This window comes from Balearica regulorum, chromosome 22 (assembly GCF_011004875.1).
Source record: "Balearica regulorum gibbericeps isolate bBalReg1 chromosome 22, bBalReg1.pri, whole genome shotgun sequence".
NCBI lineage: Eukaryota > Metazoa > Chordata > Aves > Gruiformes > Gruidae > Balearica > Balearica regulorum.
Genome location: NC_046205.1, coordinates 1,635,662 through 1,653,410, shown reverse-complemented (window position 1 = coordinate 1,653,410; position 17,749 = coordinate 1,635,662). Strand labels below are relative to the sequence as shown.

Here is a 17,749-nt window from a genome sequence, read left to right as displayed (position 1 = left end):
CTGCCCTCCAGCCCCATCGTTATTCTGTGCAGGTTACTTCTAATGAGAAATTAGTGCTCTGAGCATTTAACTTACAGTCTTTCACCTGCAAACAAATATTTTGCATGCCATGTGGGAAGGCGGATTTGTTCAAAAATAAAACTATTTTCATATCCCATTATGTATTTTCATATCCTATTACAAGCAGGTAATTTGCAAATATTTGAGCGAGACCTCTATTGAATATACTTTAATATTTCCCTAAGTAGAAGGGTCATTTTGAGATTATGCCACTGGACAGGGCTCTTCTTTTAATGTGGCAGATCTTCTGTATGACACTGGCACATGACTTGGTCTCTTCAAGTCTCTGTTTCTTCACAACATTGACATTATAATACTTCCTTCCCCTGCCTGGTCTGCATAGATAGCAGTTGGGGAAAATGGGCTGCCTGTGTGGATCACATGGTGGATGTGGACATGGCCTCAACTGTTATTATGTAGTTAATTAATAACAGTTGGGTTTTGTAGGTTCAGCTGGTCAGTCACTGGGTTGCTTCCTAAGGGTTTCTTTACCCTTGAAAAAAGAAAAGAAAATTAATACTTCAAGGTGGACCCAGCTTCTCCAAGCTCTTTTCTGATGGACGGTGCATTAACTTTTCTGATCCAAGTGTTGGAGAGATAACAGCTGTCCTTGAATTTCTGTCTCAGTGCTTTTCTTCCCATAGTGAGGAAGCTTTTCCTAGTGTCTAACCTGTGTTCCTTAGTGCAATTTAAATCTATGACATCTTGTGCTACTCTTGACAAGCCAAGAAGATGGTTTATTCCTTTCTGTTGTGACCCTCTTTATGTGTTTGAGGACCATTATGATGCCTCCCTGTGGTCTTTACTCTTTAGTCCAGAATAATGTTATCTTTTCACTTTTCTTCCAATCTGTGCTTTCTCAATCTCTGATCATTCTTGCTGTCTGCATTGGGACTTCCTTTATAATTATTGAAATGCAGTGTTCAATATCAGGACTTCAGTGGTACCATATAAACCAAAAGTTCCCCTTGAGTATGGCACTGTTATGATATAAGGAAGAAATTTTTTACGATGAGTGTGGTGAGACACTGGCACAGGTTGCCCAGAGAGGTGGTAGATGCCCCATCCCTGGAAACGTTCAAGGTCAGGCTGGACGGGGCTCTGAGCAACCTGATCTGGTTGAAGACGTCCCTGCCCATGGCCGAGGGGTTGGACTAGATGGCCTTTAAAGGTCCCTTCCAGCCCAAACCAGTCTGTGATTCTATGTTGGATTTTACTACAGCAACGTGACAGTGTTCTGCTCCTGTTCCGTTTGTTATCCATGGTAATCCTGAGATCCTCTTCCAAAAAAATGGTATTTGTTTCCTTTGTGACCATGTCATTGATTATTCCTGTCTTAGCACTGTTCACCCATCATTCCTGAATTGTCTTTTTCTTTTTCTCTTTTTTTTTCCAGACCATTTCTACAATTTATCAAGATCATTTTGAATCCTAATCCTGGCCTCTGAAGTACTTGCAGCCCGTCCCAGCCTGGTATTGGCAGCAATTTTAGTAAGCATACTATGTTCCATCATTCAAATCAATTATAAAAATAGTGAATTGTGCTAGAGCTAGGACATCTTGGATACCTACTCGATAAGTACTTCCCTTTGGCAGTGTGCACTGTGGCAGCATCCTGCAATGCTGCATTTGCCTTGCAAAAGGTACGAAAGGCAACGCAACTCCCTGGGACGATGAGATTTGTATCCCAAAGCAAGAGATTTCATCAGTCCCTTTGAAGTTCTGTAACGAGAAATAAGTTTATTTACCATACCGGTGCCTGAACAAGACCAGTTATGTGCAGGGCCAGGAGTTCGAAAGAGTAGCAGCTATGCTTTCTTGGAAAATCAGCAAGTCAACTTTTTCCTATGTATGTGTTACAGTTTTCTTTTTTCCTTCTTTCTCAATGGAAAACCCACCTTCTGTTTGCACCTTGTCGCTGCCCTTTTGCTCAGCAAATACTTGTTTATTAAGGAATGTTTGGGGCTGAGACGCAGCGGGAAGGAAAGCAAACGCACTCTGTTCCGTGACTCACGAACGGAGGTGGCAGTTGTGGGCGATGGTGGGGATGTGTCGGATCTGATGGGGGGGTGTGTCCAAGTAGATGGTCTATGTCCTTTGCTTGGATTTTTGCCCTCTGGCTCAAACACTGCTTTTCTGTATCAGTGGACTATCATGTAGGTTCATTTGGGTGGAGATGGCGAAGGGTGCAGTGTCCCAGGATTTATGAATTTCTGAGTGGTCTGATAAATGAAGCTTTATAGACCAAGCTTATATTTATAACGCAAAGGTGCAGAGCCAGATGTTGCCCGTGGAGACCAAAAATATAGTGGACAGCCACTATTTATGTCCCTGTAACTGTCGGTGTTTAACAAATAAGAAACGAAAACAAAAACGGTGGATGGACCCCAAAGGTAATCGGTTGCAAATGAACTCAGGCGAGAACTAGTCTCTTGTTTCTCTCTCGGGAGAAGCATAAAGCTGGTTTTGTTGTTAGCTGTATAAAGCTGGGTTTTGTTGTCAGCTGCATCTAAATGTATATATGTTTGTCAGAATAGCTCTTGATATCAAACCTCATCTCCTCTGTGATATCTGTTTCTGGAAATTTAAGCTTAAACAGGAACAATAATTTCTACTTGCTTTTCACCTCAGACTTCAGAGTTGTGATGGTGAATTAGGATTTCCAGCACCTGTGTCACAGGGCCAGAAATACTGCTCCCATGTTGCAAAGAGGGAAACTGATGCGGGGAGGCCAGTATTGCGTTAGGCTCATAGAGTGAGCCTGGATGAGAAACGCTGATTTCTAGTCCCCTCCTCTGTGACCTGTATGTCTTTCCTAAAGTTACAAGAATTTGAGAAGAAATGAAGTTCTGTGAACAAAGACTTGCATTTTGATAAATTCAAGGACTCTAACTACATAAAACTGATTTACTCTGGAGGGAAAAGCCTTAAATATCACTGTAGAGAGTACATAGTGTGAATGATGTTGTATTTATTCACTGCATTTCACTGAGTGGATGAAATCTCTGCTGACCATAATGGAATAATATTTGGATGTACTATCTAGTTCTGGTGGTGTTAAAAGCACGCACACAAAGGGAATTATTTTTGGAGAGAGGGGAAAAAAGGTTTATGGTACTAGTAAATGATTCTTACTCCTGCAATAATCCTAATCAGATTAATTAGGATTAATTTATCTGTCTGGCTTTTACTTATGTGAAATAAAAACATGTCTAAAGAATTTTGTTGAAAACCTTTATGAGTTTTAGTAATATTTTTGACTTGTTCCACTTGGTGCAATGTATAAATCTCTGGCTGCTTGGGCTTTTAGGGAGAATTATATTACATCCAGCATTTAGAACCATCCATTAGTTCTCCATCTCCTCTTACATCTTTTGTTGTCACTAAATTGCTCTCCTGTCACCTTTTCCATATTGCCCATCCGCAGGTGGCCCAGCTACACTTGTGCTAATGTCTTCAAACATGTTTCTGCTCTTCTTGCAGCTTCTTGTTTGAGAATAGTATCAAATCTCCCCTCCGGCAGCAGCCTAGTTCTGCTCCTGATCTCTTATAGACCCCCATCTGCATAGCATCCTTGCCCCATCCTACATATGGCTTTTTCCCCCTGGAACAATCCTTCTGTAATTTTCCACTTGTCTGTGTCACCAAAAGTCGTATCTTTTCTCACTTGCATATGCCACTGACTTTTCCCATCACTTTTTTTTACTGCTTCTTTCTCTTACTGTTTTCCATTTCTGAAAAGCTGTTCAGATTTTTCACAAAACAAAACTGTATGGCACTGCATATGTGCTTGCCCATATGTATCCATGTATAGCGAAGAAGGTTGCAGAACTGTATCTGCCAAATGAGGTAATTTTCCATCTCTCTATTCTCATTTCATATCTATTCACCACTCAAAAGTGAGTTTCCTTGGAAAGCTTCAATCAAAATACCAAGATGGCTTTGAGCTTTACAAGTTTGAAAGACCAGAAGATTTTCCATGTGACAATAGCAATGTGGATGCTATAACCATTACTCTACATCTTCATCAGTTAAATGGGACGGTTTGATGTCACGGGGCCACAAGCAGCAGCCCGGGCACTGGCAGAGGCTTCCCTGCAGTGTCTCTACCTCATCACTTTCAGATCTCATGTAAGCACTGATGTCCCTGTTGGTTTAATTCAGCCTTTCTTTTCTTACTTGGTTTCACCATGCCATGAACCTGTGGCAGTTTTGAGGTGTATCCTTCGGGTTTGATCTTGCTAGGATTCAGCAGTGTCTTCACTGATGAATTTTCCCACGTGCTTTCACGAAAAGGCAAAGAACACAAGGAGGTGCAGAGTGGACACAGTGTGGCCTGTGGAGAAGTATTGGCTCTTGGTAGAGATTTTATTATCTGCAATGGTTTTTGGTGGACACCTGAGCATGTGATGCCCTCTCAAGTCCTTGTACCAGGAGACAACTGGAGCCTATTTTAGGGAAAGGACACCCCACAGTGTTGTTGCCAGAGTGTACATCTGCAGGGATGCACGTTGCTGCCAAGGGCTCTTTTCCTTTCCTGTTCCATGACTTTACTGGTGCAGAAGGGTGTACTGGAGGTGCCAGATCAGGATATGTCCTCAAGTCTTTGCACTGAGACCTAGTTTCACAGCAGCAATGGCATTTCAAATGAAGAGTCTACATTGCATCAGAGTCTTCCTCAGACCCAGGGTTGGCTGTCAGAAAACAAATCCCTTCCCCAAAGTTATGTGCAGATTTTTCTTTTCACTTTTTAGTGGGAAACACATTGTTATTTCCAAAATCTTCTTTGTCTCATCCCTTTACATTCCTCTCTTTAACCATTTGCATTTTATTACATTGGTAGTGAGGTGTTAAGACCAATTTTGGACTTCCTACCCTCCTTTTTTTTTCAGTGTTTTCTCTCAGCTTGGTAGTGTGCAGAAATCCTGGTGCAGGGTGTGAAGTGCCTCTTTGCACAGGAATGTGTATCACTGCTCTTATGTCATCCTTTACCAAAATAGAGGTGATGTTTTTTAACAAGATAACACACACTCTATTTTAAGCTGCTTCTAAAAATAAATTCCCGCAAAAGTTGGTGTTGTGACAGCAATGTTTTATATTTTAAATGGGGCTGTTTTCTTAAGATGATTGATAGAAAGAAGATGAGCTTTACTAGTTTTATCCTGGGGTGAAACAACTTAGGAGAGTTACCGATAGTACATGAAGGTCTACGCGACCGCGAGGACATTTCTGATTAGGTCTACGGTCACTGGCTTTTCCCCTAAGGCTGAAGCATTGCATTAAACACTGGACAAGCTCTTTCTCCTGGAGGTGTCTGGTAAATAATACAACACATTCTGTATGTGGACAGTGTTCCATAGTGCTTTGGAGAGTTGATGGCATTGTCACATTGAATGAGAAATAATGGCTAAGGGAAGAAATGAGGAAAGAAACGGTTCCTTTGGGAAACAGGGTGGATATATAAAACTTGTTGGATGTGCTCAGAGCTACAGGGAAGAAGTACAAGAGCCGGAGATATTGCGTGAGGTGGAGGCAGGCATTGCAGAAGTTTCTAGAGAGCAGGAGAAGACTCTGCCTTCCCCCACTGTCACCAAATATCCCAACATCTTGGGGGGGAACAGCTTCCTTGCTGTAACTCTTGGCACGTGAAACAGGTTCATTGTTTTTAATGTTAAGAACAAGAAGTCATCTCTGCTGAGCTACTTCATGGCCTCCCCTTTCCCAGTCAACTATGTGAGCAGCTCACAAAGAAAACTTTTGGCCTCTTGTCCAACGCTAAGATGTGTCATCTTCTGGGGTTAATGCACACTTAGAGATGATTTAGAGACAAGTGTGAAGTAAGGAGAAAGGACCAAAAGAATTGAAGGAGCAGAAACGGCTCCAGTCACCTGAGTAGACTATTCAAGTGACTGTCAGTAACTGTGGTTCTTGTGTGTCTGTGAGAATGGCAGGATCTCAAGGCTGTTGTCTTGAAGTCAAGTGTCTTTGAAAGGCCAAATACCTTGAGAACTGTGATCATAGAATAGTTTGGGTTGGAAGGGACCTTTCAAGGTCCAACCCCCCTGCAATGAGCAGGGGCATCTTGAGCCAGATCAGGTTGCTCAGAGCCCCATCCAGCCTGACCTTGAATGTTTCCAGGGATGGGGCATCTCTGGGCAACCAGTCCCAGTGTTTCATCACCCTCATTGTAAAAAATTTCTTCTTTATATCTAGTCTAAACCTACCCTCTTTTAGTTTGAAACCATTACCCTTTTGTCCTATCACAACAGGCCCTACTACAAAGTTTGTCTCCATCTTTCTTATAAGCCTCCTTTAAGTATTGAAAGGCCACCATAAGGTCTCCATGGATACTTCTCTTCTCCTGGCTGAACAACCCCAACTCTCTCAGCCTTTTCTCATAGCACCTCCAGTCTACCTGCTTTGGGAAGCAATACTGAACAAGTAATTGCCGTGATGAAGGCAATGCCATCGTTTGCTCTTCCTGCAGATTTGGAGTAGAGCAGCAGTAGGCATAGCTGTGTCAAGTCATGGTCCATGTCAACAGCTCTCATAGGCAGTAGGTAACCCAATGGCCATGTGTTTGTGACCGTGAACCTAAGCTTTGGGGGACAAAAGAAGAAGTGCTGCTTCCCGTAGGGTGTTCACGTGCGCACACATGCTGCTGATCTGGCATCATGGAAGGTGTAAGGTTGCCATTACTCCACCCAGAAAAATTGTTCTCATGCTGCCAGCAATGCGTCCAACGTTAATGAGACATCTCTTCAGGCTCACTGCTAGAAGCCAGCTTGTACTTGGCCTCCGTCCTCTTGCTGGTGCACCTTGGCAAAGGGAAACACAAGTTGAAGAAGGCCTTTTTGCACCTGAGATGCCCAGTCGTGTTTCAGGGTGACATGGTACCAAACTTGGTGTGCGCAAGAGAAGAGCCTGTCCCACGGAAGTTGCAAACGTGACTTTTCTCCTCCTCCTGACTCTGCTGTGGCACAAATGTATTATAGAAAGTTAACACTTCATGGGAAGACACAGAGGAGAGTTATTACTTCAAGTAATGGCTTTACTGGTATCCTTGTGTACCACAGATGGCCAAAAAGTCCTGGCCATATGGAGATGTGCACGTCTCACTGCTACACAACAGGAAAACAGATCCCATAAATTAAAGGATGTATGATGATGTACGTAAATCCATGGTCTGATCCTCTGAGGTCAAAGCCCTCTTGGTGTCAGAGTATTGGATGCTAGTCTGTAATCTTCCACCTCCTTCTTATATGACTATGCCATTCAGAGCTTGACAGCACCCTCCAGACCTCTTGCTTCCTAGAGCATTCTATGGTGGCATTAACCTGCAGCACGTTGCAGTGAAGTAGATAGTGATCCTTTTGCCCTCCTGGAAGACGTGATGAGGGTCCACTACACAAGTCAAAGGAAAGATTGCTGCATGGGAAGTGGAAGGAAAATATCATTATTTGCTTACAGTGTGGTTCTTTAGAATGGAAAAAGAGAAGCTTATCATGATGAAAGGAGGCAAAATAGGGACGTCTGGGCTCAGCTCTGGTACTGGCTTGTCATGCAACACTTCTCCAGCATCCTGTGTTTCAGCTGTAATACAGGAATCATGCATTTCTATTTTTGTGAGGCTGTCTAGGATTTGCTGGTGTTGGACTTGGATCCTGGGATAAAACAAGCTGCTCAATAAATTCGCAAAGTTTTGAATTGGCAGTAGGGATAGAAGCAGAGGGTCAAGTTAGGCCTAATTCTGACCTTATTTACTGTGCATTTCAGGAATGGCTCCCTCAAAGACAGCAGTCACCCCACTGCAAAAACAGTTAAAGAAAATCAGAATTGTTATCAAGGCAAAAGTGTGCAAGGCAGGACCTTTGCTGAGGCCGAGCAGAGGCGTATTTTTTTTTACTTGCAAGGACAGAGGTTTTTTAACCTCGTGTTTCCTTCATTTGTCTTCATTAAGAAAATGACAATCAGAGTGAAAATGAAATACCCCAGGGAAATAAAACCCCTTCAGCTGTTGATTAGATCTGGCCATCACTTCAGAGCAACCCTTTTAGATAAGTTTGTTCTTTGTGTTGCCTCGTGGTGGAGGGAACAAGATCATCTGCAGAGCATCAAACCCAGTGAGCAGGTGAGATAATGAACCAGTGAAGATGTGCAAAGAGCCCTGATCTCACCTGTCTGCACTGAAATTAAGACTTTTAATTAGCTCACTGGGATGTAGGGGGGTGTCAATGATAACGTTTGTGCCCCCCGTGCTGCTGGGTCAGGGGGTGAAGCAGTGCAGGGACCGGGGGAAGTCCCGCCGCTGCCACCAAAGAGTTAATCCCAACATAATCGTCTCATTCTCTTTCGGAGAGGAGTTTCTCCGTGGCAGCCTGCAGGGCTGTCGGGTAAGACGCGTGATTGTGTGTTCTGGCAACCGCTTTGCAATGTGAAATAAACACCCTTTCGTATAATAGCATTCATTGAGCATTGTGCCTGGGAACCCATCATGACACATGTCAGCCCGGGGCTGGGGAAGCTTCCTCCTTTTGCAGCTCAGCAAAATATTTATACAGTGTCTTCTAGTAAACCAGTTCCTCCATGCTGCTGGGGGAAGCGGCTCCGGAGCTGGTCTTAATGGCTGACCTTGCTCTGAGTCCCTCCTAAAATAGCGAGCACAGCTCGGCTCCCTTCAATCTGCCAGCCAGATGGAACAGCTACCAAATTTGCTTCCCTGTTAGGTGTACTTTTAAAATTACTATAATAGCCCTGCAGATTTATTACTGCTTTAAGTAACTGGAACATAGTTTTAAAAACAACAGCCCGTGTACCCAGTCCTCAAGCCGTGCGCTGGGACGCTAATAGGGAAACTGCAGGAGCTGATGGAGCTGATGGTTGCTTTGTGTTGAACTTTGAGTCTTGGGTACTGTGCGCTCTCTGATTATTAAGCCCTGTAGTTTCTAAGAAAAATAATATTTTTTCTTGTTTTCAATATTTAATAACAACATTTTAAAAATCTTGATGCTAAAGAAAAAATAATATGAATTTTGCTGTTGACGGATAGCCAGATGGGGGTACTGCAATGTCAACTAGTTTGCAAAGAATAGAAATATCTTTTTTTTTTTTTTCCCCTTTGACCTTCAGTACTGTAGGGTCTCAATGACCAGAGAAAATTATGATGGTTTCTGGCTCCTGACCATTGCTGCTCATCAAAATCCGTTCCACAGTGTCACAGTCAGTCTCTGCAGACCGCAAAACCAGTTGCAGCTAGAAAGTTTGTGTAAGATGTACAGAAGGCTGATTGAAAAGAAGCATGTTTCCAAGAATTCTCTATGTTTTGGTTTGCGTAAGGTCTAAAATTTAAAATATGTTTCTCTTGCCCCAAATAGATCTCAAGTAGTAATTGTAGGTGGGGAATTACAACATATATGGCTGGTTTTAGGAAGGACCCACAAATATCTGTTCTTGGCTTGTGATAGGGTATTTCTCCTCGAAGAGCAAAAACAATAACAAAAAAAAAAAGCTGGTATTTAATTTTATAGATGCAAGGTTTGGGCAATGAAGCTAGACAAAGTAAGCCTAGAAAAAAGGAACAGAATCTTAGCAGAGAAGAAATCGATCACTGGAACATCTTAACTGAGAACTGCTTCCTCTGCCACCATTTGTAGTCTTTAAATCCAGACTGTTTTCTATTTTCATAAGCAATACTGAAGTTCAAGGACAAGTAATGAGCTTGATGCAGAAATATCTGAGAGGTTCTGCAGCCTGTGTTCAGCAGGAGGTCAGGCCAATCATTTATCATGCTGTCTTCTGGTCTTAATATTTGAGGATCTCTGAAGACCATGTGAGATTGTGGCACCGCATTTTGAAAATGAACCTTTTAATCTTCCTGGAAATGCTTATTCCAAAAAAACAAGAGCCTTGACTAGAGTATACATGTTTTCCTGAAATTCTCTATCTGTAGTGCCCCATAAATGTGAGCATGAATGTTGTTTGCTGTTCAGTCTAGGGCTAAGAATAGGAATTCCCAAGATGAATGCTGGACTAACTGCACACCAGTTCATTGCTGCAAGGACTTGGCATCACAGAATGGCCCATGGAGCCCCCGCAGATCATAGTATTTGGTTTGTGAGCTGTGCAGAAGCTCACTGTGAAAACAAACAAGCTCTTGTGCAATTATCATGCAGTTCACGTATTTTTAATTTAACACTTTTGCATCCAGGCCTGAACTTCCCTCTTTTTTTGGATGATCATTTTTTTTATTTCTGGGACCCTTCTCTTAAACTCCAGGTTTGGTTGTAAGAATGCCCCTTACTTTTGCTGTGGGAATGAACAGTATCTTCCAAACTGACTTTTACGAGAAGAGGAGAAAAAAAAGAGGTGGAAGGGGGGGAAAGGCGTGTTTCTCTCCTTTTGGGTGTGTGGTCAGATGGCTACTTGTCTGCCCAAGCATCCTCTCTCTGCAACCAGAGCAGGGCCATATTTATGGCTCTCCTCCCCCGCAATCCTGTTGTTCATGAATGAATGCAAAAGACTCAGAGAGGACAATTTTGCAAAGCAGAAAACCAAGGTCGTAATTTCAGGTTCCTCAGAAGAGGGCTCCTACCCAGATGGCCAATTAAATGCTTGGGTTCCTTCAGATTTGGACCCTGTTGGTTTCGGGTGAGCAGCTCTGGTAGGCGGTGGGGCTTTATGAAGCCCGAAGGATGATTCAGCATCTTCCACCCCAGCTCAGGTCAGGCGGTTGCATCTACACCATTCTTGCAGCACCACCTTCTGGTCTGCAGCCCTGCACGGTGGAGGAGCCATGGGCAATGCAGCAAGCGTGCTGGGAGGCGTGCATAGAGGTGCTCTTCACTAGCTGCAGCCTGGAAGTGGAGGACCGAAACTCCTGGGTGGCTTGTGGCCAGCTACCGAGGTGGTGAAGAAGTTGGGGGGAAATCTAAGGCACCTTCATGCTGCATTTTTCTGCAGGGTTTCTGAGCCCTCAGGGTGCTGGGCTGTCACTGGGGTGCTGTACGTTGCACACTGGTACGTCAGCGTGCATAGGAGGTGTGGGACCACATCCTGCTCCCTCTGCGGGGCACACCCCACGCACCCAGAGCCGGAGATTGCAACCGAGAGGAAACCTGCAGAGAGAGTTACTGATCTTGCAGGCTGACTTGCTGAGCAAGGGGTGAGCGGCAGGGAAAGTAGATCTAGTAACTACCTGCCCTTTTACACCGTGCCACAGGGGACTTTTCTCCTGCTGCACCTCATTTTCCCAGCCCGGCGGTGCAAGAACCGCTCATTTCCCTTACCGACTTGCTCTTGCAAAAGTTGTAGCGTTATTGACTGGCAACTGGGCTGGTGTGGCTGAAACCTCATCTGGGTGTTTCCGACTATATCAACTGGTCTATTTAAAGGCATGAACTCTTCCTCCAGACCTGGCCTCGCTGTTTGTGACATGAACGAGGGATCTCCGAGTTCCCCTCCCTAACAAGATGTGACTAGACCCGTCTGTTCAGGGGCACGCAGAAACCTCGTCTAACACCTTTTTTGAACCTGTCCCCCACTGTTTTATACTTGTACTGACATAACTGTCCTGTTCAGCTGCCGAGCAGACAAAAAACAGCCTCTGCTCTCTGCTGCCTAAAGCCAGTGTCTGCAGAGACAGCAGCCGTAAAACAGACCTACACCAGTAAATGAAGGTCTGCTCCATTCCTGTCAAGGCCTGTAGCTATTCCCTTTTTTTTTTTTTTTGCCTGCTAATGCTCAGGCTTAAAGCAGGAATGCAGGCCCCTTAATAGATTTTTTTTTTTTTTAATATATATTTTTTTTGATCTTTCCTAAAGAGGCTGGAGGCAATTTCAGACTTGCCTCATCTACAACCATTGTTTTGCACATTGAGGAGAGGGTAGAGACAGAAGGTTTGTTACACACTTGGTGCTTCTGTACAGGGTGGTTTTAACAGGCAGTCGACTGCCCCTGGACCCAGCAAAAATGGCTTGCTATGAAAAATCGAAGTGGTCTTTACGTAAAGGTGGAGGTGGTGGTGGCTGGTTTTCTGTAGCCCATTAAAGAAAGAGCTGCTCATCAGAGGTTTAGTGCTGTGCAGATGGTATTTTGCAAAAAATCGTTGCAACTCTGGGATACACCAGGAGAGCCCATTGCGAATCCAAACATGAGTGGTACTAGATCTAACCAAAGCGTCTGGACAAAAATTGGAGTGTAGGTACTCTCATAAACTTCTCTTGTTATTTCTCACACTGATAAGGCATAGTCAGGAGGAGAGATGAATGCTGCCTCAAGATCTGTTTTGCCAACAGATGTCGACTTGATGGTTTTAAGTGTTTTTGTTTGTTTGTTGGGTATTTTTTTAAGTAGCCACTTAATCTATAGTTCAGATGTGTAGCTAGTTGTCATCTTTGACCGAAGAATTTCTTGTGTGCATTAAAATAATGAGGGGTTTTTGTGATCTCTTAGGTGTTTAATCAGTTAGAGATTTCATCTTAGGTGAGGCTTTTTGAAGCATTCTTCCTCCTGAGGCTTTGCCAGGCAGGAGACTTTTTGGATCAGTAGTTGAGGCACAGAAGTAATTTCTGGACCTAGGTTCTCTCCATGTTTAAGAACTTTTATTTTAATTTCTTAGTAAAAGGTAATGTACTTCCTAAGAAAAAAATCAGGTTGGAAGTGTTAATGAAAATCTTTGTTCATTTCTTCTTGCCAAAGACATTTCCATTCTTTTAAAAATATCACCAAATAAACGTTTTGAAACCTAACTAGTTTCTGTTGAGCCTTGTGCTAAGCAGAAGGAATACAATCTCAGATTTCCTGGATGAGTATGCACACAGATATATCAACCTGCTTTCCTAGGGATGTGAGACCAGGCTTCGAAAAATATTTATTTGCCTTGAAATCTTTAATATTTGACCTCCGTATCATTTCCTTAATGCCATTCCAACTCAAAGCCCTGATAAGCTCAGTTGTGAAGTGCTGAAAGATATTTTAAAAGTGGCTCTGGTCACCAACATGAGCTCATTTCTAATTAAACAGGAGTTCACACTTTTTTTCATTAGAAGCATAATAATAAATGTACACATAATTGGCTGATTCTTAATTCATTAGCTATTAGAAACAAATTCCGTAAGTCTATTAGGATTAGAAAGTGGAGCTTTGTGTCACTGAAGTGATCTCATTCTCCTGATCTACATTAAGATGTCATTTTGCTTACGGCTTTGATATGTTAGGATAATTTATCCAGTCTGTGGATATGATAGCAGCATATACAGTTTCTGCTGAAATGTTGCCGGAAGGTTGGCCTGTGCATAAGATCTCTCTCCCTTTGATTTGGGCTAAGTTCTGTAACTTCCCAGCTGCTTTCAGCAAAAATGGTGACTCTCGCTGTCACCCCTCAGTTTACCAGCTCCATCTGCAGGTACCTGCACTGGGCAGATTTCAGTGCCCAATTAAATACTAATAAAAATCACAAAAATGGAGTTGCTTCTCATGAATACCAGGGTGTCTAAGTACTTGCTTTACAAAAATGAACAGGTGGATGTAGCAAACACAAATCTCATGCATTAGCTCTTCCTTTGATGCATTCTGGTGGCCCCAAATGAAGATCACTAAGGCCATTGCCATGCTGTGAAATTCAGATATTTTTGCACAGTTGGTTGGAAGTGGGGTGAGGCTGGAAGTCTTATAGAGCAGATTCTTCTGCGGTGGATCCTCCTGCTCGTCCTTCACTCCAAGTCCATGCATGACCTACAGCCATCGGTCTAGATGTTTTGGTGGACTTGTATGGCTTTGTATTCCATGTCTGCATCCTGAAGTGTGTTCCTGTTTGGAGCTCTCAAACCTTTACAGGGCAGGAAGAATCTAAGGAAGTGGCATTGTCTGAAGCAGCCTGGAGACTCTCCTGATTTCAGCTGGGATTGAGTTAATTTTCTTCCTAGAAGCTGGTACAGTGCTGCGTTTTGGATTGAGGATGAGAATAACATTGATAACACACTGATGTTTTAGTTGTTGCTAAGCAGTGCTTACACCAAGTCAAGGACTTTTCGGCTTCTCACCCTGCCCCAGCAGCAAGGAGGCTGGGGGTGCACAAGAAGCTGGAAAGGGACATGGCTAGGACAGCTGATCCAAACTGACCAAGGGGATATTCCATACTGTATGATGTCATGCTCAGTATATAACTGGGGGGGAAGCTGGCAGGGGAGGGACACCATGGCTCAGGAACTAGCTGGGCATCAATGATCTGTGAGTGGTGAGCAATTGTGCCGTGCATCACTTGTTTTGTAGTATTATTATTATAATTATTATTAATCTCTTCCTTTTCTGTCCAATTAAACTGTCTTTATCTCAACCTACGATTTTTACTCTTTTGCTCTGATTCTCTCCCCCATCCCACTGCGTGGGGGCAGTGAGCGGATGGCTCTGTGGTCATTTTAGCTGTCTGCCAGGTGAAACCATGACAGAGATTCAGAGCAAGGAAAGGGGAAGGTAGCACCAGGGTTCTTAATTTTTAAATTGGCTTTTAAAACTAGGAATGCGTCTTATATCTCAGGCACAGGCACAAGTCTCTAGGTCTTCACTTTGGTAAAGAATTGTTCTTTGTCTTGCCTCGTTGCTGTGTGCTCAGTGAGTTTGTTCCACCAAAGTGGAGAGCAGCTTCTCCATCCAAAACCACCTCAGCTCTCCAAGAGAGCCACAATGGTCCTTTGGGAGCAGCAGATGCTGGAGGGAATATTTGGGCTAGCTGCATCCCTGTGTAGGAGTTGGGGATGGGGAATTTTTGATGGATACTGTAATCCGGTCAGATTTAAAAGAGTGGAGACTCTCTGGTGTGGAGGAGATCCTGTCTGGGGTGGTGAAGATGTGGAAAATCCTGTTCTGGGTTTTCTCTCATTCCCCCAGCGAGTGCTGGTGCTGTGGATTCCTGAGGAACAGGTTTATGAGGGGAAAACCAGAATAGATGGACACAGAGCCGATGGGGTCCCTACATAAATATTTGCATTCATCTACAAGAAGCATCTGTTAATAGGAGGCCAATCACCTGGAAGTGAATCAAAACACATTCTGGTTCTCATTAAATGCTGCTTTGTTTCACTGGCATAAGGTGTATTTTTGTATGTGCATACAAGGGAGTTTTGTAGAGCTTGTGATGACAAGGAAGCAAACACTGTCCAGACTTGATTCTTTTCTTCCTACAAAGCTAACAACATTCCCTCCAAACTCAGACATGTTTTTTCTTTCTTTCCTGTTAAACAAATGTATATCTTGATTTTAAATTATTTCTGCTTTTTGTGACTTGGCTTGGCGTATGAGAGCTCTAAAAGGTGATGTTTCCCTCTGAACTTTTGTGCCATTGGTGTGAGGAACACCAGGGTCTTCCAACGGTGACGTGTCTTTGCACCTTTCTTAGCTGTTTGCAAAGAGCTGTGCAGCTTGTAATTTGGATTCACATACATATATATGTGTGTGTGTGTGTGCACAAACATCTGCAGTATATATATTATCCTTTTGAAGAGAGGTTTGAAGCATGTTGCTGGGGAGGAGAAATCAAACGAGCTGCACCATCTATTGCAGCTGGTTCTGAGTTCGTTGGTAGGCCTGCTTCCATCTGCCCAGCTGCCAGTGCACGGCATTTCAGCAGCTCTGCGCTGCCTGAGAAAATATTTATCTTGAGAAAAGTTGTGTTAATTAAACTGACTCTTCTACTAAATCCCCTGCCACATAACAAAAACACAGCAAAGTCTTTATCATGGAAGCTTTTCAAGATGAGGGTGGCATTGGGGACAGGCAGGCACTTGCTCAGTGTGTGTAATATGTATTTCTATTTTTTTCACCATTTCTGTTATGTGGCAAAATATAAATGAATTTCAGTATATGCTCCTAACGAGTCAAGACTCTTTCTGTAAATAGGAGGCTGCCAGGCTGGTGGTAGGATCAGAAGCTCTGTTTTTGCCTATAGGGAATAAAAGGACCATTTTTTTCTCTTTCTGGCTTTCTTTTCATTGAGGATAGGAAAAACCCCATTGTCTTTGGTCTTGAATCAGTGGGGGAAGTTTCCTTGTTGTATTCTTTCCATTGAGATTCCAGGGTTTTTTTCACTGTCACTTAAACAGAAATCTTTCAGCATCTCCTCTTTGTGTTTGGTTAAATAAGATACAGCCTGGCATAATACAGCGTTGTGTATTGATGCTGTGTCCAGAAAGTAACACGCTACTTTGGAAGATCTGGGTTGTTTGTTTTTTTTTTTTCTTATTGGGGGCTGCAGATAGATGCAGTAATTCCCCCATCTACATCCTGCTTTTGCATCATCCTAATTCAGAGAATTAATAATGTATTTGTATTTCTGTTGTATCTTCTATCCTTACTGGATATTAGAGCACTTAGGAGCTTGGTTAACACAACGCATCGCTTCCGATGCTGGAATAGTATGAGTGGAGAGAGGGCAGCTGGGCCAGAGCATGCAGCATCCTTACATGGTACTGCAGGGCAGCAGGGAAGGAAAAACCTCCCGTCCAACAGCGTGGGAATTTCAGGCTGTGGTTGCCCAGAAGGGCTTATGGGATCTTTAATGACCAGTCCTCAGATTTCAATCACAAACTTCCATCAACCTCCCAGCCTGGGGGCACTGATGTAGCTGCTCCTCATGGGTAGGGCAGCTGTCTGCTGAATCTCCGCCTGGATTTCCCTGCAGAGCTCCTAGCAAAATACCAACATCTTCTCAATCCTGGTGCAGCCAGTGAAATCTGGTGAGGTCATGACCTGAAGTGATGAAAACTTCTCTCAGCAGCAGGGATTACCAACCTGGCGTTCCGTGATCTGGGGAAGCGAGGCAAAAAACATAAGCTTGCTTTTTGCTGTGTGGAGGATAAAGCTGCTGTCTTCTTTCTCCAAGCGTCTGAGCAACCTGCAGTTATGCAGACTGAGTAACTCACCCTGGGTAGCATGGAAGTATCATGGCTTCTGGGCAGCATGAGAATTGGGTCTGCTCCAACGGAGTTCCTACCAAGGTTACGAAAGTGGTAGCAAGACCCTGCAATGCAGAACTCACATCCTTTGGCTCTGCCTGGCTCTTGTGCCCGCTGGGCTTTGACCCAGTCCCTTTGCTGGAGGCAGCAGCACTCCACCTTTACTGAAGCCGGCAGCCAGGGGAGGTCACCTGCTGCTCTCTGCTTCCCATCGCCAGGAACTTCACATGAATGTGCAGTGTGGCTGTGCGTTTGCTCTGGTTTATGGTGGTTTTGGTGTTTGGGTTTTTTTGAGGGGAGGGGGATAGAATTAAGGACAGATAGATCCATGCTCACATGCCTTGAGATTGCAGTTTGTTGGGCAAAAGTGACTTCTTTCTTCTCCCTTCATGTATGATGAGTGCTTTCCTCCTTTCTCCTCCCTTCTGCACTCACAGCTCCCTGGGCCATGGCTTAGCAAGGCAGGGCTGCGGGATTGATTCAGCAACGAGCACCTCAGCGTTGGTCCTGTGTCAGCACTGTGTTTTCTAAAGCCTGAGCAATGACAAGCTTCATGGCAGGGGTGCTTCATCAGTCTTGATCCCTCTCTTCTTTGCTTGAGGAGGGAGGAAAAAAAATCAACAAGCTGAGAGAGCAAAGCTTTTCATGTTTTCTGTGGAAACTTTCTGCTGTGCATGTGTTAGTTTTGCTGAAGCTGTGGGGGAATGCTGTGGTGAGCAGACCAGTCAGTCGTCTCTGCGAGG

General features: G+C 43.8%; 1 protein-coding gene across 5 annotated transcripts in view; it reads left to right on the top strand.

Moving 5' to 3' along the window:
• HIVEP3 (HIVEP zinc finger 3) overlaps positions 1–17,749 on the top strand; it is a 270,230-nt gene that overhangs the window by 171,519 nt on the left and 80,962 nt on the right. For 4 of the 5 annotated variants that reach the window (XM_075774098.1, XM_075774099.1, XM_075774100.1 and 1 more), the window contains one exon: positions 1,457–1,551. The exons of the other annotated variant lie outside the window; for it this stretch is intronic. The gene's annotated coding sequence lies outside the window, so the exon portion shown is untranslated. The remainder of the gene's footprint in view (positions 1–1,456; positions 1,552–17,749) is intronic. 5 annotated transcript variants of the gene reach the window in all.